Source organism: Pholcus phalangioides, unplaced genomic scaffold, assembly GCF_987345545.1.
Source record: "Pholcus phalangioides strain wild (caught in Gottingen) unplaced genomic scaffold, Ppha-v1.0 ptg000011l_1, whole genome shotgun sequence".
Taxonomy (NCBI): domain Eukaryota; kingdom Metazoa; phylum Arthropoda; class Arachnida; order Araneae; family Pholcidae; genus Pholcus; species Pholcus phalangioides.
In genome coordinates this window covers 17,142,168-17,165,202 of record NW_028301604.1, presented here as the reverse complement: position 1 = coordinate 17,165,202, position 23,035 = coordinate 17,142,168, and the positions used below count along the sequence as shown (strand labels likewise).

The 23,035-nt window shown below is 35.1% G+C and overlaps 2 protein-coding genes across 7 annotated transcripts in view; one reads left to right on the top strand and one right to left on the bottom strand.

The window, feature by feature from the left end:
- Syn (synapsin) overlaps positions 1-23,035 on the bottom strand; it is a 208,488-nt gene that overhangs the window by 82,827 nt on the left and 102,626 nt on the right. The window lies entirely within an intron of this gene.
- Timp (Tissue inhibitor of metalloproteases) overlaps positions 1-23,035 on the top strand; it is a 76,928-nt gene that overhangs the window by 20,492 nt on the left and 33,401 nt on the right. Inside the window, exon 1 of one of the 6 annotated variants that reach the window (XM_089239170.1) lies at positions 12,169-12,266. The exons of the other annotated variants lie outside the window; for them this stretch is intronic. The gene's annotated coding sequence lies outside the window, so the exon portion shown is untranslated. Of the gene's footprint in view, positions 1-12,168; positions 12,267-23,035 lie in introns of those variants that run through there. 6 annotated transcript variants of the gene reach the window in all.

Here is a 23,035-nt window from a genome sequence, read left to right as displayed (position 1 = left end):
AAATTTCGGTAGTCGGTAAATTTCATACCGGTTCAGAATATGCAGGGTGATTCAGAAAAACAGGAAACACTTATACCAAATATAGGTTTGGCAGCCTATATACAGGGTGATTCAGAAAAGATGGGGAAAACATTAAGAGGTAATAGTACACACCAATACAAAAAATTGTCATCAAAGTATGCATGGTCTAACATGAAACGCAAATGTGCTAGCGCGATTCGAAACGGCCGCTTCGCAAACGTTAAAATGGCTTTCCTGTTGAAATTTACCGGGAGAAAAAGAACACCATGTAACCTTGGGAAGAAAAAGAAAATCATGCGTGCAAATGTAACCTGAGGAAGAAACCGTATGCATATCTGCGTCACAGTGAATAAAAGGCGTGGACGCCAGCCCTATGAAGTTATTCCAGCGTGCAACCGCGTTCTAACAGTTGTAGCGTACGGGATAATGGCACACTTTAGTAATACTGAGTCCACGCCTTTTATTCACTGTGACGCAGATTTTCAAATGATTTTTTTCTTCCCAAGGGGTGTTACATGGTGTTCTTTTTCTCCCGGTAAATTTCAACAGGAATGTCGTTTTAACGTTTGCTTAGCGACTGTTTGCGCTTTATGTTAGACCATGCATTCTTTGATGACAGTTGTTTGTATTGGTGTGTACTATCACCTCACACACAGTTTTTCTCATCTTTTCTGAATCGTCCTGTATTTTAAACTGTAAGTTACGATTGGATTAACCCTGCATAAAAGGATCAAATTAACAAAAATCTGTGTATGTCAGAGTTGTGTATATGCAGAATTTCTATATTAAATTCTAGTGAATTACAAAACACCACCCTCAGGGGTGTGCGACCGGTGTGATTACCCGATACTCACACTAATGGAGGTGAAAAAATATACATCAATTAAATTTTTTTTAAATTAAAACTAGGTGTGTCTGAGCTCTAAATATGGGAATATAAAAATTAATATTATAGAAAAACTTACTCGCGCGCCTCGTTACTCTGTTGTGGAAGGAGGCAGGGGAAGCAAAAAATATATTTTTGCCCCGGGTTACTAAATGCATTTTTGTTTCCAGTTAACGAAAGGTAGCCCAAAAACAGAGCTCCGAATCAAACTGTGTGGGGAGTCGAAAGACAAATTACTGATAGCTATCCACAGTTTCTTAAATTATTTCTTCCATAAAATTTCATTATTTCTTTGTTATTTTTCTTATTTACAATTCATGAATTCTAAATTTTCATTTGTTCTCTGATTATTTTTCTTTTAATTCTTAGATTGTCTTTCATTAGATCCTAATCTTTATTGGTTTTGGGATTATTCCTGTCTTTGGGTCCTGATTTTCATTAGTTTTGGGATTATTTCTTTCATTAATTTAAAAAATTTCAGTTTTGAATTTTTATCAATTTGAAATTTTCATTCATTTTTCTATTAACTAAAAACACATTTTTAATATGTAATTTTTTCTATGGATATTTTTCAGCACTGTTGTGCAGTCTGTAATAGTGTATGAATTTGTGGATGTCTATTCCCTCTCCTCCAAAAAATATACAATGTGCATAGCAAACAGGAGGTTTGGTATTTTACTGGCGAACCGTTGCTCTTAGAGATATGTACTTCCAGTTAGAAAAAGTTTTCAAATGTGTAGTACTCACATGTCGTTTATGTCTCAAGCGGTTGTATAATTATCAAAATAAAAAATAATTTTTTATACATTCCCAGTGTGAGTAAAATGGTTTTTCCGCATTTAACACTGTTTTTTTCCCAACTTTCCTCCATTTTTCAAATTCGAATATCTCAATGAATATTGCACTTAAAAACATGGTTTTTTTTGTTGGCATCAGGAGAGACGGCCGTAGCTTTCTAATTTGGTTTTCGAGCACACGGGGAGTGTATAAAAACTGTTTTATTTTAAAAACTATAGAATCCCTTGAAACATGAATGACATATCTGAGTGCTATACGATATTTTAAAACTTCTGCTAATTGGAAGTATATCTCTAGGATCAACGGTTTGCCAGTAAAATGCCATACCCCCTATTTGCTAGGCACCCTGTATATAAAATCGAACAGGGCCGTAACTAGAACTTTCGTATCATTTCGCCGCCCGGGGCAAACATGAATTTGCCGTCCGACCCAATTCAAAATTCGATAATTTTATAACGGTGTTGTATGTATCTACTTAAAATTAGCTCCCTCTAAATTTTGCCACCTGGGGCAATTGCCCCCTCTAGTTCCGGAACGGAAATTGTTAAGACCCCCCACTATTATTTCCGCACCGAGCCCAACGTCTGGTGAGGGTGACTTTTGTCTTCAAAGCTACTTTGAATCTTGCTTTATAATGATTGTCTGAATTTGAGATAACAGCCAAGAGAGAGACTGATCTGAAGTTTTTTCTCAATTTACCCACGAAATACATACTTGCAACATGAAAGTTATCAATGCTTCAGAAACAGTCTGTTTTCAAAGAATGTTCGTTTTATTATGGAAAAAGGTTTGTTTTATTGAAAAAAATACATCGGGGTCTATAGCCGAGGCATTTTTTATTATCTTATCAGCATTCGCGACGGCGTCGTTCTTATCAGAATAATGCACAGGCTGACATGCGAAACCACAAGTACAGGGATAAAAAGTGTTCAGGCAGTGGCGTAAGTTAACTTGCATTTTGTAGCCGGCTGATATCCTGAGCAACTAAACGATAGGATGAGTGTCGAAACAAAAAGTCGTGGCTTCTAGTGTTTTTCGTCAAATATATCGTAGTATCATCTAAGAAATGCTACCAATTTTATTTTTTATTATTTATATTCCCCCCTCAGCAAAATTTCCCCCTACTCGATATTAACAACGATTTAGGATTAAAAAGAGAAGGCAAAGGAAGATGGCGTATTAGGAAATGTTTGGGGTTATTGCATTACGCCGTATTGCACCTGTCTTCTCGTGTCTTACTACGTATTACAGTCAGTGGTCGAAGATCTTATCTTTAAAAAAAGATGCGTGCGTGATCCCTGGATAAGTTACCAACGCAAGCAATTTTTTCCTTTTGGTGTTAACATCTTCATCTCAAAACACTTGCTTAGAAACAAGTTTACAGTGAGATACAAAATAGTCATCTCTTCAAGAAATTTAATATAGCATTTTCGGGACTAAAAAAAAATCTGACGGAAGTGATAGAAAATACCCAAACACCAGCGAGTTTGATGTAAATCTGCAGCTCTTGATCTTGAACAATAATCTTATTCATAGCATTATCTTTTACTTTAATGAAAACATTGTATGATAAACATTGTAAGATATTTAAATGATTTTATATTATGGGTATATGACATTAAATCCCCATTTTTTCCGTTTCCTATGGTTTTTAAAATATATGTGTACGTTTGAATGACATTAAAAAAACGCTCTTTTATGTTGAGTTTCCGTCGTAAAGAAAGAAATGTGAAAATATGCACAATAGGCTTATAGTAACGAAAACTGCTCATGGTCAATCACCGGTTGGAAGTCTAGTCCCCATCACATTTTGGTTCATTATTGTCTGGCTCATTAATTTGAACTGAAAAACATTTGTAAACGAGCCGAAAAGATTCAATATCATGAATATTAATGCCTCTCTTATCGTAAAAATGGTTGATTCGCTAACATTTAATCATATAAAATCTTGAAAAGTAAATACTGTACTAGAGCAATTTAAAATTTAGAACCGAAACCCCACATACATGCTAATGGTTGTTGATAAGATAGCGGGATATTTTACGTGACACAGTTTGTTTGAGGAATTTCGTCTTCGTTATTAAAAAATTCATATGATAATGATGGACTCGCGATATCAAAGGTAATTATTTATTGTGGCTCGTAAGCTTACTTCACAAACATAATTGACCATCTTATATTTTTTATTCACGTTAATAATATGTAAAAAAAACGTGAATTGAACGCATGCTCCTGAAAAGATTGAAATGACCTTCAAAGCACTTCGAATTTACTCCACACTTATGTTTCTTAGTCCTCCTTTATTTTTTCTTTGCCATTGCTGTGATAAACGCGCATGTTATATGATGGAAGCGCCGCGGTTTCTCTTCTCTGGTAAATCGACCATTATTGATGTAAACACAAGCATTGTTATAGTAAAAAACTTTCGCGCCAGTAGAGGCGGGGTTCCTTTTATTGGCTGACTTCCAGTACTTAAAATTAAATATATATATCCATCGGAAAACCAATAGCGCAAGGGAAAGGAATGGGAAGAGCAGCGGGTGACGTTTGTCACGTTTTCTTCAGCAACTTTAAGCGATTCACTTCAAGATAGGCGGTTGGCCATGCGATTAGCACGTGTGGGGCGTAAACATAAAATATACGTATATTGTACGTTGGGATCACCTGTTTCTCTTTACTGCTACAACCGTACATACATTTTATTCACGAATACCACGGAGAGCTTCGCATCTGCTTGATAGATCACTTCTCATGGTCGAGCTTCTCCAAACACTTTTTAAATGGAGTGTTTTGTAAAATTCCCAGCCGAAAATAAATACCATTCTTACTCAGTAGATCTTTTCTGAAAATAAATTTTCTTCACATTAAATGACACGTATCCTTCAACAGAAAGCGATTGTTGAGTTGTTGCAATTACGTGAAAATTTCGGGGACCGTAAGATAATTTTTTTCTGTTTTTGGTGAATCCGAAAAATAATAATTTGATTCAACAAAGTAGTTTTTAAGAAAAAGCGAGATGAAAATATTAAATAAGCGACTAAAAATATAAAAAAAATATTCTTAAGTATTTTAGTCTTTCTTATGACTGTCAAGCAGTTTCGAAATACGGTGATTTCGTTTTTTCAGAAAAATTTCTTTTCTTTTTTTTTCAGTCAATTTCCATATCGGACGCATTTTACCTTCGTATTGAAGATATTCGTTGCATTTTTTTAACAACTCTTATTTTAGCCCAGAATAAATAAGTCACTTCAATTCGTCTTTTCCTTTTCATTAATTTTAATTCATTTATTAACCCTTTAAGCGGCATTCACAAGATATCAAGCCTCTTATATAAATACAAGGGGTACAGCAGGCAAATTGCCCAACGAGGTGGCTGAAAAAATTATGCCCATAAAAAAAATATGGGTGTCACATAAGTAAAATGCCCGATATATCGCAAAAAAATTTAATATGTAATACACCACCCATAAAAAATATCATGGTTGCCTTATCTAAGTATAAATAGCTTCTCGATTTATCCCATTATGTCTATCATACTTCTTTTTAAACGTATCAATCGTTTTAGAATTCACCATCCTCGGAAGTAAGCTACTCCATTTATTGACAACCCTATTACAGGAGAAACTCCCTGCGACACTACAATCTGGAATTATTCCTTGATGAGCAGTTGATTGACGGTGTATAAATAACTCATGGCCCGTCCTATCCATCCCGTTGAAAATTTTGAACACTTCGATGATATATCCCCTACACCTACATTCTTCTAATGTAAACATTCAAGAAATCAAGTCTTTCTTCATAGCTCAAGCCTTGTGTGCCAACAAGAGCACTCGTAGCTCCTCTCTGCACACCCTCAACCAAGTCTATGTCCCTGTGTAGGTATGATCTCCAAAACCTTACGGCATACACTAGTGCAGGACAAATTAAGCTGCCTCAGAAAAGCGGAAGAAGGACTTTAGGAGAAGCATTTTAGCATTGACAAGCCCAGATATTCTGTAAAGTCGATTTCTCAATGGAACACTTTTCTCTACACTGCTATTTTTGCACCTGCTGAGAATCGGAGGAAAGCCAATTGAAAAAGATATGACATTTTTTACAAGGGTGTTTAATGATTTCTATTGTGCCGCTCAAAGGAATAACTAGTCCACCACTGATAGGTTGCTGTGAGTGCAGAACATGAAGCCTTTTTGCAACGGCAAATCCCTTTGTGTTAAAACTTATTCAATGAAACGTTTTGTTTTGTGTTTTTGAAAAATTAAAAGTACCTATAGCTCATATTGTTTGAAGGATTGTTCTACAAATATTGAAATTACTCTGAAGAAAAACTAGATTTTTTCTATAGTTTAGTAAATTTTTCTAAAGAATTTTATAAAATTACATTTTCAACAATATTGTGAAAATTTTACGCTGCGATAATTCTTCTAATTAATGAGAGTATTATTGTGTAATAGTTAAATAAAAATGATTTATTAACCGCACTCATTATTAAATACTATGTTAGGCTTAAAGCACTACAGTAGCAATCCGCGGAATACGTCCTTCATTCCCTGACCCTATTACCTATACTGGAGTCGAACTTTCAGTTAGAAGAGACCAAAATATTTCTACAAATCAATGTATCAGTTATTCAATTTTTTTAAACAAATTAATTGAAAACAATTATTAATAATATTAGTTAATAAACTTTATTATATTAAAAAGTTGTTAATATTGTAACTTTATCTGTTAGTAAATTCCTCTAAATTTACTTAAATTGCTCGTATGTGTACGATGACCGAATCCCGGGATTGAACACTCCAATTGTCGGTCTTTAAAGGAACTTCGAAAAGAAAGAATTCTCCCTATTTCTTCATCAAGACTTCCCAAAGTTTCATAGCTTTCTAACGAATAGTTACGGTTGTAGACAGATCAGAACGAAAGACTAATCTTGTACAAAGAAATATAAGCTTTTCTTTATTGCAGCGACCATTTTTTTTTAATTTCCCGTGATTCAACTGAGTACTATCATTTCAGCGCGTGAGTATCATTTGGTCAGACTACCCCTAGTGCAAATGAATTGGGGTGTTTTTTCTGATGGTTGTTATCGTGAGCGGCGTGTGCGTTTCGCCCTCCTCTTTTCTTGAAAAAGAAAAAAAGGATTTCTCGAGCGTCAAAGAAGAGAAACAACGAACGCGGGCGTCGGAAAGGGCGCGAGAGAAAAGAAAGAAAACAAGAGGATTCTCTCTTCTCGCGTATATGCTTCCGTTAAGAAATGGCCCTTGAGAGGACTAATATGCTGATCTTACGCACACGGATTGGATAATGGCAGCGAGGGCTTTTAATTGCGCAGTGGCCTTGACCTTGGCCGCTACAGAAACAGCAGGAGGGTAGGTGGCCGGCCATCCTTACCAGCTGAATTGAATCGAATCATACCATCCTCGTAGCAAATGAAAGGTTGAAAAAAAGAAAGAGAGAGAGCTTTGTTTCTCATGACCTGGGATCCTGGCCATGATTTACTCTTTTTTTTTTTTTTCTTGTGCGGAGGTGTAGGATTAGGGTGGGGCTTTCAAAAATATTCCGCAGACGGGTAATAAAATGCGTGACATCTGCTATAAGAATCGTCAAAATCTCAATTCTATCGCAGAAGTTGAATTTGATGAAATGCACAAACGATTGAAATTCTCCTGGAAAAATGTTTATAACGTCTCCGAGAGAGATATTTCAGCGAAGTATTTTTGTTAGAATTACCATCCATTAGTCATTGACGTGAATGTCTCCTCATTCGTAATTGCTATCGACAACTCGCAGTCTTGTGAGAAGTAACTTTCAGCATCATTTCAGTTATGTCTTTCGGAATTGGTGCTCGTAGCTGTGACGTGTTTTTGAAACTCGAGTGAATATGTAAAAATGGATTTTTCTCTCTCACGATAGTTTTCTTTGAATAGCTATCATTGATATCATGTATTTATTTTTTTCGGTAATGCATGGTTTAGAAACATTCTTCCAGTTTTTATCCAAATCCAAATTTGGCATTATTTTTGAAATGGAATAATTGATAACCTACCAGATATATGCATGTTCTTGTTCCCCAAGGTCTCGAGAAAATATACTAGCTTCATATAAAAAATTTCAATGTGATTCAAATGATGAATAATATGGAAATTAAAAGAATTTTGTAAATGTATGCTTCTATAAGATATTTTCATTTTGCTCAATTTTTGCATCTCGTAATGTTGGTGAGATTAAATTAATATAATGCATAATTCCTACGGTCTTTAAAAATGTGTGAAACAGGAACGAGAGCAGTGTATATGTTTTGCTCTTATTATCATAGCGATTCACTAATATGCTACTCTGAATGATAAAAAGATAATTTCAAAGTTTTATATTCTGTGTACTGTATTTCGTTTTTACATTTGTATTATATTAACTAAAAATATATATAAACAGTGATACCTTTACAAATGAAGATAGTTCGCTCCGGAGTCAAATTCATTATCAAAACGTGTTTTCCCGAAGGTTTCTACAGTAAATCGTTTAATTTGTTCTAGATGCTCTCCAAAATTTAGAGAACTTTTGTGAAACCGTAAGAAGCACAAAAACTGCCCAAATCATGGACAGCTTCACAATTTGATTAAGGAGGTTTAAATAAGATTAAAAATAAACTGAACATTGCGTTTGGGGGTGATGTAGTCAGTTAATTTCGCCGTCTGAGGCCGGTCGTCCATTGGAAGCAATAAAAATGTCGAGCGCAAGTGTCTGTATTCGCACAACTGATCCCATTGCACAGAAAGTACGAGAACTTCGTCCATTAGCAGCGATCTTCAGCTAGTGATTTACGGCTACAACAGCAGATGACAAAAATTTCCGATTTGGATTGGATCTCACTCTTCTTGTCGCATCTGTGCAGGCGCAGTACAGTTGTTTTACTTTTGTTCGGGCCATTCATTCCGTTGTATTTCCTCCTCTCCTTGGTCTCTCTCCTTTTCCGCGTGAACATGGAAGTTGAAAATTGGATAATTGCTGTTTATGGGTTGTGGTGGTAAGTAGTAATTGATTAAATATTATTTTTATTTACAGCAAGAGTGCCTTCTCCGAGTTTGTGTAAGATGTCTCATTAAGTATGGACTTGGTAGATTTTCTCAAAAGTAGTTTTTTTTCAATATTTTCTCAAGATTATTTAACGAACATACTCGTTTGTACCTGAGTGCAATCGCGTACTAAGAAGCGTTTAAAGGTCGCTTTCAGTGGACGGCATCTGACAGCCTTTCTCGTTGAATTTAATGTCGGCTGTTGCCGCTCGCGTAGCTTGCCGTGCGTTGTCTCTTCACGCATGCATACATATTGAAAAAATAAATTCTTGCAATATGTGACCCGACCTTTCTCTAGTTCGATACTAAGAATCATGTAAGAATCACTTTGCAATCAAATGCTCCTTCATTTTAGTTAGAATCTTCAAATTGAAGCGTGCTATCAGCATAAATAATCGATTATGCAAATGATCCCCCTGCCTTTAAACACAAGTCCTCTATACGTCCTAGTTTCGTATTCCATTTAGAAAGCGGTCTTTATTATTTCCAGTAAGAAAATAAACACAATACGACAAAAATAATTATTTAATTAAACGTCCAAATGTACGTATGAATAGTTGTTTTCACGAAAAGTTCTGGAAAAGAATAAAAATTATATAAACTATTCTGAAACTAAAGTAAAATATTAAAAAAAATATCAGAAAAGAATGAAATTGAGCTGTGATTGTTTCACTCCGTGAAAAGGCAATCAAGCGAAAATATGAAAAAAAAATATTTCTTCCCCCGCCCAATTAAAAAATGTCAGTGAAATTTTCTCTCCTGTTTATTATACTAAAAAAGTTCATCCAGTAACATTTGAAGAAAAATTCAAGATATTGGTGATTAAAATTCTCGTTACAACTATCTTTTATTTCCATTAATTTATTTTAGCTCGTAGAATATTCCGTTAATTGTAATTTTACGAAAATGAACCATTATATCTCAATTCCTCTTATTCGCTGATATTTTTTTCATATTTTATTTTAGTTTTAGAATCGACTATAGAATTTTTCATTCTTGGAGGACACTCTTTGTGAAACACCTGATATACTTTTGACAGTTTTAGAACATACGTTTTTGTTTCACGACTGCAGATATTTTCATCATGGTACAAAAAAAAGTTATAGTATATGCCGCTTCTAAATAAGCCAAAACACTGTCACGAAATGAACTTTATGAATCTTTGGAATGCATGCATGATATTGTTGGAGGTTTCTTTTTAACAGTGAGAAATCCGTCTCTTATCCACCATAACTGCGATCGGGGGTCAGCCCATTTAAAGAAAATATTAAATATTATATATATATAAAATCCACTGATTGTCTCTTGAAAGATTGAAACCAGTGCAAAATTAATTACATATGTATTGTACATTGGATGTGTGAGGTATTTCACAGTGACGTGCTCGGATAATTTAAACATAAGGCAAATAAATTAATAGGGAAACTTGTGTTTAACAGAGCCAGTAGTGAATGTTTAACTTGGCCAAACTTATATGTTAACCACGAATTATTATACGTGCCTACTACAGTAGAATGATGGGCATCCACAACATCAAGTAAAGAACAGTATTATTTGAAACCGGTGTATTAAAAGATCCGATTCAAAGAGGGTCAGGTAAAAGAGTTTCTACTGCCTCTCATCCAAGATGACTATATGCTTTTGAAGTGCTGGACTTTTTCCCTTCGTTCATTTCTAAAATGATTCTTTTAACTATTCCTCTTCCACATGAAGATATTGAAGACATTAAACCTCTATGGTCCGGTGTATATTTGCATATACATGGCAAATACATGTAAAAAAAGCCATTATACCAACTTATTTTGGGGCGCGGTAGCTCAGGTCGATAAGGTGCTCGCCTAAAGCACGAAAAGATGTTTAAAGCGGCATCCCAATATGACTGGGTCCAGGCACCGTCCTCGGGCAAGCAATAATTTATGGCTTTCAATACAAAGATCATAGCATAATGGCCGAACGGGAGGTTCCCCCCCCACCAAGCGTCATCCTTTGAAATTTCTGAAAAAGTGGCGCCGAATGTGGTTGCGATAGCATTTTGCAGTTTATGTCCAACAAAGACTTTTTATTATGTTTTACCTTAATTATCTGACCCTGCGTCAGGACCCAGTCATAATGGGATGCCGCTTTTAGTTTAGAGGTGTCGCGAGTTCGATACCCGGTTCGTCCTTGTCAGAAACTTTCCTGACACACAGGTACAACAAAAACGACGACGTTCGGAATCCGCAAGAAATTGTAGGTCCCGGTCTAATTATGACTAGTGTGCAGAAAATGACCGTGGTGTGACAAAAATGATCAAACCAACTTATTTTCCCAATTTTTTGGATATTTTAGAAATTACATCTTTTAGTTTCATTTCAGTACAAAATACAGCTATATGATTAGAATATTTTTTTTGTATCTATAAAGAGTTGACTCAGTTGTCGGTGTCATTTTTTGAGCTGTTGAAATTTTACATGTTCAGAGATTTATAAAATAGTACCAAACTGAGAGGGAATTGGAAATAAAATTCAAGGTAACAACTATTCACCTTTACTAAGCAAGATTTCATCATTTTAAAGATAACAGTAAAATAAAGGGAAACTATATTTTACCCTTAACCACATACCAGTTCTGCCCGAACACCGTTCGGGTGCTGCGAAAGTCAACAGTAAAAATGTCATTTTTCGATGTAATTAAAAATAAATTATATATTAATGAATTCAATATTTGTGAATACCGTCTTGACTGCTGATTTGAATTTGTATGATTGATTTGGTAACAAAATTGTTTATCAAGAAATATGCTTATTTTTGAACACGGTATGGCCGAAAAAAGAAACTGATAAGTGGTTAATTGGCCATTGTGGCTGATTAAAAAATCACTCTAATTAATTAAATAGATGTCCTCATCTATTGTTTCAATTAAAAATATGCTAAAAACATTTATTTACATGAGTGTTTGTGAAAACAAATTTCAATAATTTTTATAAAAGGGTTAAAGTTAAAATATTTTTCTTGCCCCTTACCTTATTATCTTTAAAAATCGAAGTCATGACGAAAATCTTGACGCGCGGGAAATAACTGATGTATTTGAATGTAAAGAATGACGTAAGCTTCCGGCGAATGAAGCACAAATGAGGAATGTTTTTTTTTATCGAATGACCGGGGATTATCACTTCCGCTTTCAGAAAGAAAAAGAAATGGAAAGGAAATTCTCGTATGTGATGAGACTTGGTTTTTTTCCAACTCGACAGAGATGAATGAATGCGAAAGGATGATGATAGTATATACTTACGATTCACTATGTGCACACTTACACGTGAAAAATGAATGAAAAAAAACAATTACGTCATCGATTGCTCTACATTGTGCAATGTAAATCTGTCATCTATTTAAGAATAGAGCGGGAATTTTCAGTATTCATTCATATCCTAGCAGTTGTGGTGTTCGCGCATATTGAATTTCATTAAACGCATTTATACCTACTCGTCGTTTTGATTTTTCAAGGAAATCAAGGTAAGATTTTTTACTCGATTGTGTTTTAATAATGTAAACTGTGAAATAATAGAAAAAAAATCGCCCCAGGAATATTGTTTTTAAGACTAAGTTAAGTGTTTCTCTAATATTAGAAATATAGTACCATATTTCAGTACAATCGGACTGATCAACGGGAAAAAACAGTTTTTCACCATGTAAATCACGATGAATCATAACGATCTGCAGTCGCTTTGTGAAATATATTTGAACAGACCAATTTTCTTACACGGAATTAATCTCCTGTATTTCACGTATGTTATACAGGGTGATTCACAAAAGATAGGGAAAACTTTAAGGGGTAGTAGTATACACAAAAACAAACAATTTTCATCAAAGAAATGCATGGTCTAAAATAAAATGCAAACGTGCTACAGGCCGCCCTCCATGTCGTGGATTGTGGCACACCAAGGCTACGGCCCACAGCTCGTGTGCTTGTAGTTGGCTGATCTGCCACCATCTACAAAATATATTCTTCTACACCTGCTCTTCTGGCAGTCCTTGTACGACCTGTATCAGACCGGGAAGCAAGAAAGGATCCCGTTTCGCACAGCTGCCGATGCAAACGCGCAAATATTTTTGGATTGGACAATCGACTATGGGGAAAACGCTCACCGTACATTCGTGCTGCCACTCGGGTACTTCCGTTTGCAGCTCCGTAAGTGCAATGCATGTCTGCTTTTTCAGTATTCCTAAAGTGCGCCATTATCCCGTACGTTACAACTGTTAGAACGGTTGCACGCTGGAATATTTTCAAAGGGCTGGCATCAGCGTCTAATATTAACTGTGATGCAGATTTGTATAGGTTTCTTCTTCTTCCCCAGGTTACATTTGCATGCATGGTGCTCTTTTTCTCCCAATAAATTTCAACAGGAATGTCGTTTGCGGAGCGGCCGTTTCGAATCGCGCTAGGATATTTGCGTTTCATGTTAGCCCATGCATTCTGTGATGATAATTGTTATTATTGGGGTGTACTATCACCTCTTAAAGTTTTTCCCATCTTTTCTGAATCACCCTGCATACTACTACTATACTGTATATGCACCTTGTAAACATTCCTCTGAGGAACTAACTTGTGCATGCCGAAAAGTTTAGTGTGTGTGGCCCTAAAGTGCAGTCCGTCTGAAAAGTTCAAACATTATAGATTTTTAACTGCACTATATGTATACCGTTTCAAATTTAGATTTTTTTTTTTTTGTGATCAGAATCCAAAAACCTACTTTAAACTTCGATCATTGTCGAGGAAGATAAGTTTTGGATTTGTTAAACTCAACATTTTAAAAAATAGCTGTCTCAAAAGTTTAAAAAACTTCCGATTATATGCAAATTTTGAAGGTTGCGTCTGTGAGACCTGATAGTATAAAAGTAGAAAGCTATCGGATTGGTATTAATTTTAAAAAAAGTTGCCGAAGTCGTCACATATTTTGTATGATGAAATCCTTAGAGTTCTTCATTTGAAAACAGAAAGAAAGGCTGTAAAAGGTATTCGTTTGAGCAGGTCGAAATGAAGTGTCCAACGTGTATTGACCCAACCTGTGTCCCAAAAGCCAAAACCTGGTCGTGGTAGGCAACGCAGTACAAGTTTACGCGAAAACAAAGCCGTTGGAAGATTGACTTCAACGCAAAAAATGACCTTGCATGAAATTATGAAAGATCCTGGAGTGGAAATTTCACCAGATACAGTTCATAGACAGATCAGCAAAGCTTTTATTTGATTCATAAAATAGGGTTAGGAAATCGCCTGCCACAAGAAAGCACCGAAAAGAGGCGGAGAAGAAGACTGAAATGATCACGAAATTATGTTTTATGAAGACAAACAGCTTCGGTATCATATTTAGTGGTGCAAAAAAATGGAACACACATGTTCCAGGCAGATGTTTCCAGCAGACAAGTAAGGTGGAGCGTCAATAATGGTATGGGCAGCATTTGCTTCTAATGGTCAGGCTTCCTGAACTTTTGAAATTGGTCGTCAAAACTCTGATGCTTGAAGGAAATCCTCGAGATCAATTTGCTACTGATTGGAGAAGATTCAGGAGGATTAAATTTGGCATTATAACGTGTCTATTCAAAGATCTGCAGCCATAAAAAAAACTCTTTAATCACGAAAATGTATTGGCTTTAGACTGGCCATCGACAAGTCCTGACTTGAATCCTATTAGGAATGTATGGGGCATACTTTCTGTTGATGACTTGAAGAGCTCTATATTGAGGAAGCATGATACACACAGTTTTGATGTTGAATAGTTTATTTGAGGTCGTTAGAAAAAAATGAGAGAGAAATCAATTAGCTATTAAAAGCCTGCAATTTTTGTAAATCTGAATTTTCTCCAAACTTTTGAGACAGTCATTTTTTGTATTTTCGATACTATAAATATTCTAAATGTTCTTTCGTAGAAATTTTTTTATAAACGTAGAAAAATGCTTCAGGTGTTATCCATTAAAAGGTGCTAATTTTACTCGTCGTATTTTTCTTGCTATTTTGAGAAAAGTGTATTATCTAAAATTTGAGACGGACTGTATGATATCATAGTTATGCGTGATTGAGGAATGAAATATGCTTGAATTTTCGTGTTTATGTAAGTATCATGTTAACTGTCTGCCCGCTCTCTGTGGAGAGACGTCTCAAATGGGAGACTAGCTTGCATTCGCAACTCGAAGTTGGAAACCTCAGCCGACCACCCAGGGCAATGTAATAAGGGCTATCTCATGAGGCGCTGGCGTCGGTACCAGCTGACGTCATTGATCAAGTAGAACCGAGAGTGCGCCCGCTTTGTGACCCTGTTAATTACGATAGTTTGCAATCGCTCTACTGCCTATTTTATTGAATACTTTCCAAAATTATTTTTTCAAATATTGTCATTAGTGTTTTTATATTTATTGGCTTTCTTCGTTCAACCATTTAAGCTTTTAAAATAAGAATTTTTCCATTTGCTTATGAGAGAACTTCCACTGAGAATATTTTTCTCGGATCCATTTCAGTTGAATCACGTACGTTAGTTTATTTTAATTGAAAGCCAACTCGAGACAAATAATTTCAATTATCTCTTTCGAATTTTCTGTATATATATTTTTTAATTATCTCATGTTATTTTCATTTGAATTGGCTGTAAGTTTTAGAAGTGTTAACTTCGTTATTACCAATGCAGCTGCAACATAAAAAAATGGGAAAAAAATATATTAAAAAAATTATATAATAATTATATTGATATTCAATTAATATTAAAAATATAAGCATATATTAAAAGAAAACTCGGTGGTTTTCAGATGTGGCTTTTTAGAACTTGGATATAATATCCTGTCCAAAGCATTCGAACGTACTCCTCTCTTATTCAATAGAGATTCTCTTAAAATAGATCCATCATTTTGTGTACGTTGACCGGGTAGATTTACTGACGATACAGCAGAGGCTTTCAATTTTTTTTTTTGTATTAAACCTAGAAGCCTCTTACATTCGCACACCCATATTTTGCGAGTCTCTGCGGTCCCTTGCGGTCTTTAGGAAAATTATGGTAAGTAACTTGAATCCCAAGTTTCTTTGTCTTCAGAGTATAGGTCTTTGTTTGTTGCTATCGTACAAGAACTCGTATTTGTTTTCTCATTTTCACAATAGAATTACAAAAAATATTAAACAAGCTCAACTAAAACACCACAAACAAGAGATAACTCAACTGAAACAGTAAAAAATAGGCAACTAAAATTTAAAATAATCCTCTTCAATACAGTGGACTACGACTCTTCACTCTTCGCTTGCTTGTCGTCTGGTACAAAGTGATCAATGACGTCACGCAGTAGCTCTGAGACCACGCCCATCTGAGCCACGGCGGCGAGCACGTTTACAAAAAGATGAAAAAGTCCTTACCATACAATCCTGTGACCACCAATGTGCCACCTGTAGGGTTCGAACCTTGTGTCCCCGCAATGCCCACGCGACCGCATAGTGGCTGCTGTGTATGACTGGATTAATCTGATTTTAGTAGTCTATAACTGAGAAAAATAAGCGTTGCTAGGAGTCAAAAATTTTAACTCACAGTGATGACAATCAGCGCTTGATAGTTGTTTGATAACTCGATAGAAACAAAGTTTTATCCTGATATGTAGCTCATTTCGTTTTCTATAAAAATTATAAATTGCGATACAGTAATACATTTCGTACAACTAAAACCAACACCAAGCTAAGCCTATGCAATGCATTAAACATGTACATTTTTACTATTTGTAATACCCAATACGCTAAAACTACGTAAGTACCGTGAAAGACTAGAAATATGGTTGTTCGAATTGGCTTGAAACTATCGGTTCCTGTCTAATCAGCTTTCGTGTGCAAAAAAATATTTGAAGTACAGTAATTTAACCCCTTGAACTGCATTTTTTTTTTTTTGGCAGCACTGCTCAGACAGACAATTTAATTTTCTAAAATTTAAAAGGAGTGATTGCTACACATATTCTGGTGAGTGCAGCTCATCATTATTAGTTTGCTGAAGAGAGTTCATGACGAGCTGAACTTGTCATTTCAGTTCAAGGGATTAAGCTCGATAATTATTTGTTGGTAATGATATTGAAATTTTAAGTATCGGAAGGCCAAATACTGTATTTCAAGTGCATCATTAATTATTTCCAAAAAGTAAAATTAACTCCTAGATCTTTCAGCGTAGACAACATTTACAAGGTTTGCAAGCATTCCAATGGCTAACTATAAATGAAAACCACAAAAGCATACCACTGGCGGTTCAAAAGTAGTAACACCTAATAATGATGTACTTAGTAAATCCTTATTGGACATCAGACCGCATAAAATGTTACTATTATAACGACTAAAGAATTTTAAATAAATTAGTTTAAAACTGCACTGAAATTCGATTCAAGTTAAATATTGTAAATATATATACAGGGTGATTATAAAAAAACTACCCCGACATATGGGCCCCTAACTATCATACCATTCACAGAAACTGAATGAAATTTTGGCATAAGGTATTTTGATGTATGCGCTCAAGAATGATATGGAAAACAACAGTGTCACTCTAACAGTTACGGTTACAGTGAGAAAATTTCGAAAATATCAAATGGCAACACAAGTTTTTTGTATTGGAATGTGATCTCCATACTGAAAAACCCTAAATAGCGTTCGAACGGCAACTGTAGCATGAAAATCACCGGCGGTAGATAGGCTAAAAGTGAGGACAATCAATAAGGACAGAGAAGCAGCATAAAATAAAGCATTTTATTGTGTTTCACAAATTTTCCACATTACCTTGTGGAGGACTAATCAGGCTGGGATCTCAGCCGAAGAAACGGTGTGACGAATGAAACGAACATTAATGCTCTGGTGCACGGCAAAGTCCTTTTTACTTTTTCCTTGCCTAGCTCCGGGGATTTTCGTGCTACAGGTGCCATTCCGACGCTATTTAGTGTTTTTCAGTATGGAGATCGCATTTCAATACAAAAAACTTGGTGTTGAAATTTGATATTTTCGAAATTTTCTCACTGTAACCGTAACTGTTAGAGTGACACTGTTGTTTTCCATATCATTCTTGAGCGCATACATCAAAATGCCTTATGCCAAAATTTCATTCAGTTTCTGTGAATGGTATGATAGCTAGGGGCCCATATGTCGGGATAGTTTTTTTATAATCACCCCGTATATATAACTTATGTTAAAAAAATTAAGTTATGTCTAAAATTTTAATTTTATATTTAAGTCAGTTCCTGCTAATACAGTCAAACCTCGTAAACGTGAAACTGAAGATACCAGGGGTCTATTACGCTGATGTCGTTATGACCACGTTTCAAACGTGTTTGCGGTGCATTGTAGAATAGGGCTTATTTCGCGTTAAACATATTTTATTCTACCGTATGTATTGAGGAAAAAATACCACAGGGAACTGAAACTGCAAATAACATACCTACGAAATAAAATGAAATTATTTTCATTGATGTTTTCAGTTTTTAAAGCCGAAGTTCGATCTTGAAAAGCTTTGAAGAGCATACGCGTCTTATCGGCTATCTGTTCTGCTTTTTTCGTAAGCTCGAAACTTCTCAAGGCCACTTAAATATTTTCACGATACTTTGAAATTGTAGTGGTGTCAGCAATTCCGTATTTCGCAACAATTTTCGTCTTTTCTGGAACACCATCGCTTATTTAATTCAAAATTTCATAAACGAACCAATTAGACATTCCGTATGGCTTTAACTTTTTTTATATCGATATTTGCACACAACGTTAAAGGTTTTGTTTTTCCTTTATCCGTTTGGTTTTTCTTTGTCTTTTCATAGCACTTAATATCTATCTATATTGTGTGGATGATCAAATGAGAAACAATATCAATTTATAGGTAACTTTGTTAGATATGTAATATTTACCGTTTATAGTGGATGAAACTGAGACGTAATTACACGTAACAACAAGGTTATCACACTACATTGAGAAAAAAAGCACCAATCTCTCTCTCGTGAAAGAGGGCTGAACTTGGCTTTTAATGGGATTGAATATTTCAGTTCATTTTCAAGAAGTAGCAACCAGCTGCTGGCGGAAAAATTTACTTTCTTTGGGTGTTGGGCACGTAACTGACCGGTAGAAAAATGACGCGTCACTAAAATTCAAAGCATCCTAACTAATTAAATATTCGTCGGATCCTAAAACGGAAAACACTTTTCCGTATTAGTTTTTCACAAGGAATCACGTTTGTAATTATTGGGCGGTCGATAGTTACCACCCTGTATATAATTTTCAGAATTTTTTCTTTCTTATTTTTTTCTCCTACCGATGAAGTAGCGCTCTTTAAAACTTATCTTTTGTCTAGCTTTTTCATTATTCGTTTTTTTAACCAGAGGAAAAAATATTACCTGTTAAAGTGTAGGGTTCGGTGTTACTTAGAAAACTTCTGCGAAAGCATGCATGCGTTTTGTAGAAATACTCGTAGAATCATATTTCTTGATATGAATGATTGATGCATGGATTCAGAAATTCCAACTTTTAACTAGCCTGCTACCTTTGGCATTCAATCTACCTCACAACCCCGATGCATCCCGCTTTCAACCAACTATAATAACTAATAATAGTAACTACTATTATAAGTTCTTTGTGTAAGTCTCAGAAGATTATTCACTCGATTCTGGTCAATTTTTCACGTGCGCTTTCGATGTAGTACCTCCTGCACGCATAACATGCGTGACACACAGAGTTCAGTATATGTTCTATCGTAATGGGAATAATTATTGTACAGCAATCATATGAATTGAGTGAATGAGTATGTGATGCGAAATACACAAAGAAAGCATTCGGCATACTGCATCTTTGAAAGTACAGTAGGACTACCCGGGAAAGACTCACCAGACACTGTTTTATTCCCCGGCATGAATAATTTTCACTAATTCCATATATGTACACATATAATTTAGAATATCCACATAAACATCTTTACAGTTGAAGCATAGCCATTTTCTTTTGTTATTACACTATTTTTTACCAATACCTTTTTTACATTTCTATTAAAGAAACTACGGGCTCAAAGCAGGAAGCTTGTTGCGATCGCACTTTTCGCACATTCCTAAGGATTGCTCTGGGGCAAAAAATCCGCGGATTCATGTTTAGTCTAGTGTTTTTCAAATAGCGCTTACACAATCACCCCTTGGTCAAACACTATATTACATTGTGCGATGCGCAAAACAATTTGCTAAACAACGATGTATAACACAACAATATAGTGGTGGAAAAATTGCAGGGGGGGGGGAGGGGCAGATGGAAAAATGGGGGCAACCATGTCAAAAAAAACTGAAGTTCAGAATTTTTCAAAAAACAATTTTCAATGAATAATATCTGAAAAAGAAAATTATTCGAAAATTCGCACTTTTTAAGTAAATATTTTTTCTTAATTTTCAATGCAATAGATTTGAAAAAATCGTTGTGGCTAATGCCTTTTTTTTGTGGGGGAGCACGGTAGCCCAGGTCGATAAGATACTCGCCTAAAGTACCAAAGGATGACCCAGTTCGTCCTTGTCAGAAAACTTTCCAGACACGGGTACAACAGAAACGGCGAAACGACCGCAGAAAAAATTGCTACCGCAGGGAGTCCCCATCGAGGGGTTAGCGCACCAACCTCTCGATGAGTATAAAAACAAGCCTGCCGTTCGGAATCGGCAATGAATTGTAGGTCCCGGTCTAATTATCCCTCGTGTGCAGAAAATGACCGTGGTGCAACACAAATGATCAAATGATTTTTTTTGTCACGTCTCTTACCTCATTTTCATATTGCTGTGCCTTAGGACCATTAGTGAAGTTCTTAAATATGATGCTATGTGGTATTTTTCCCCGAAGCCCAAATTTTTAAGTTTGAACGAAGTGAAAGCCTATGTCGGATCAAAAAAGGTATAATTCTATAATGCTTTGAAAGAAGTGTAGGTTCACTTCTCGTGAAACTGGAATTGGAAATAATATTTACTGGTCTATAACAGTCATTAACAATTTTTTGGAAAATGCTTATAACGCTGTTGTTCATTTTATATGAAGTATTTAAATCTCAAAAGACTACATTTTGCCTCCTATCAGAACTTTACTGACTTTTTAGCATTCTCATCATTTTGTGAATTTTGCTCGTGTTTATTAAGAGCAGTGAGGGTGGTCTTTAAATTCGAATACATTACATGCGAACGTCATAGTATGAGACAAGGGAGTTTCAAATTGTTCACAATTTTCTTTGAAGTCTCTTTTTTCTTATCTACATTTCGGTGTATCGAAGTTTTTTTTCTGCCGATCTGTTAAATCAGTAGGCCTACCTGTTCCTTTCTGATCAAGTTAATATCCCCTGTTCTTCAAGAAATTATATAACCCCACTGTCGTAGTTAATATTCTTTCAAATTATACGAGAAATGAATTCACACTTCTGAAGCAAGTATCATATCGACGGCCCAGTTCAAAAAGGCAACAACTCAAAAAATTGCGTTTTTGAGTTATGCACTCCATCAGAACGGAGGAAAATGCCATATTACACAATAACAACAACTCTACTTAAACGATCCCTATCGCAATTAAATCTGAGCCGACTACCATTGAGTTCCATACAAAGTGAATCTTTTAAATGCAAATATCTCAAAACCGGGAATTTTGAGTTGTTACCTTTTGAACCCATATTATGGGCCATCGATAACATTTTGATCCGACATGCTTTTGCCGAGCTTAAAAATTTGAACTTTTTGAAGTTTTTAAAACAACCTAATCGAACAGCTCGTAAAGCTCCTAAATATAGGCTTAATGTTTAGTTGCGATGATGTCAAATAACGTAAATGACATAGTAAGTTTTGCGTTACGTTCAAAATTTTACAAAAATATTTATTTATGAAAAATTATTGTGAATTTTTAAAATGAGATTATTTAGCTTTTGATTTATCATCTCTGAAATTTTCTTTTAAAAATTTGTGACCATTCCATTTTTCAAACGTCACAATTAATCGGAATTAACTTTTTTCCCCATCACTATACACTGCATTCCAAAATGAACTGCAATGCACATAGCACTACAATGCTTTACACTTTAATATAAATGCAACGCGCATTATACCGTTAGAAACAATACGTAACACGTTGCATTTTTCACCACAAATCTCTATATACATCGCATACACAATATATCGCAATACAATACACACCTTACTACATAATACATCGCAATAAGGTGTCTGACGGTAATATGGCCAATTTCCTGCATTTTTTTACTTCGAACGGAATTTGAAATTTTATGTTCTTATGCTGTGTAGCTATTTGTTTAGACACATGACCTATTTTTTTTTTTTTTTTTTTGCTTTGGGGGGATATGTAGTTTCATGCCAGTTCACCACATTATGCCAGAAGTGTCGTTAGGAAGGTCACGTTATTTTCTTATGGTACGTTTATATTTCTCCTCGGATTCCATTATTCCACGTATAGTTTATTAATCATGACAGGTGCAGTTTTTAATGCTGTTTCAACTGCATTCATCGCAATTTCACACCTGTAAAAAATTCTGTTTGTGATGTAGGTTTCTTTAGAATATTTTACAGGTTGGTTTTTGAGTGGTTGTCCCCCCCCCCACCCTCAATTTCTATTCATTAAGGAGGGAGAAAAAGGATTCATCTGTCCGAAATGTCTCTTAATTAACTTAAAAAATTTTCAATTTTAGTTTCATTTTTAATTGTAGAACAAAATTTATTTTCTGAACGAAGTATATATTTTTTCTTTCTGATTTAGTTTTCAATTAAATGTTTGATATTCTGAATAACTTTTTTAAATTCATAAGCTATCGAAAAAAATGCCCGTTGAGATTTGCTGAGATAGGTACGTTGGGGTCTTTATTGGCCATATTACCTTCATCTGTTAGGAATATGGCCAAGAGGTAGACTCTATGAGAAAAAAAGTATTTTTTCATATTTTCCGTTAAAATATAGCGTAAATCATTGAAATGTTTTTTTTTAATAATTTAAAGTATTTTTAACATTACCTGTTTTACAGAAGTTACCATACAGGACTCAGTAAAAAATCATTGAAGCTTAGCATGACCATATTACCCTCACTTACCTTGTATCAATACGCAATACATCGAAATACCGAATACATTTCACTATACGATACCGCATGGTACCCACGTTTACGTGCTTACGGTACGCTTCTGAATGATTAGATAAACATACTGTAAAAAGGCAGTTTATTTTCGTTATTTAATACACAGACTTTCAGACCAGTAATTTTCACAAGCCCTCTCTATAGTAAATTTACGATGAAA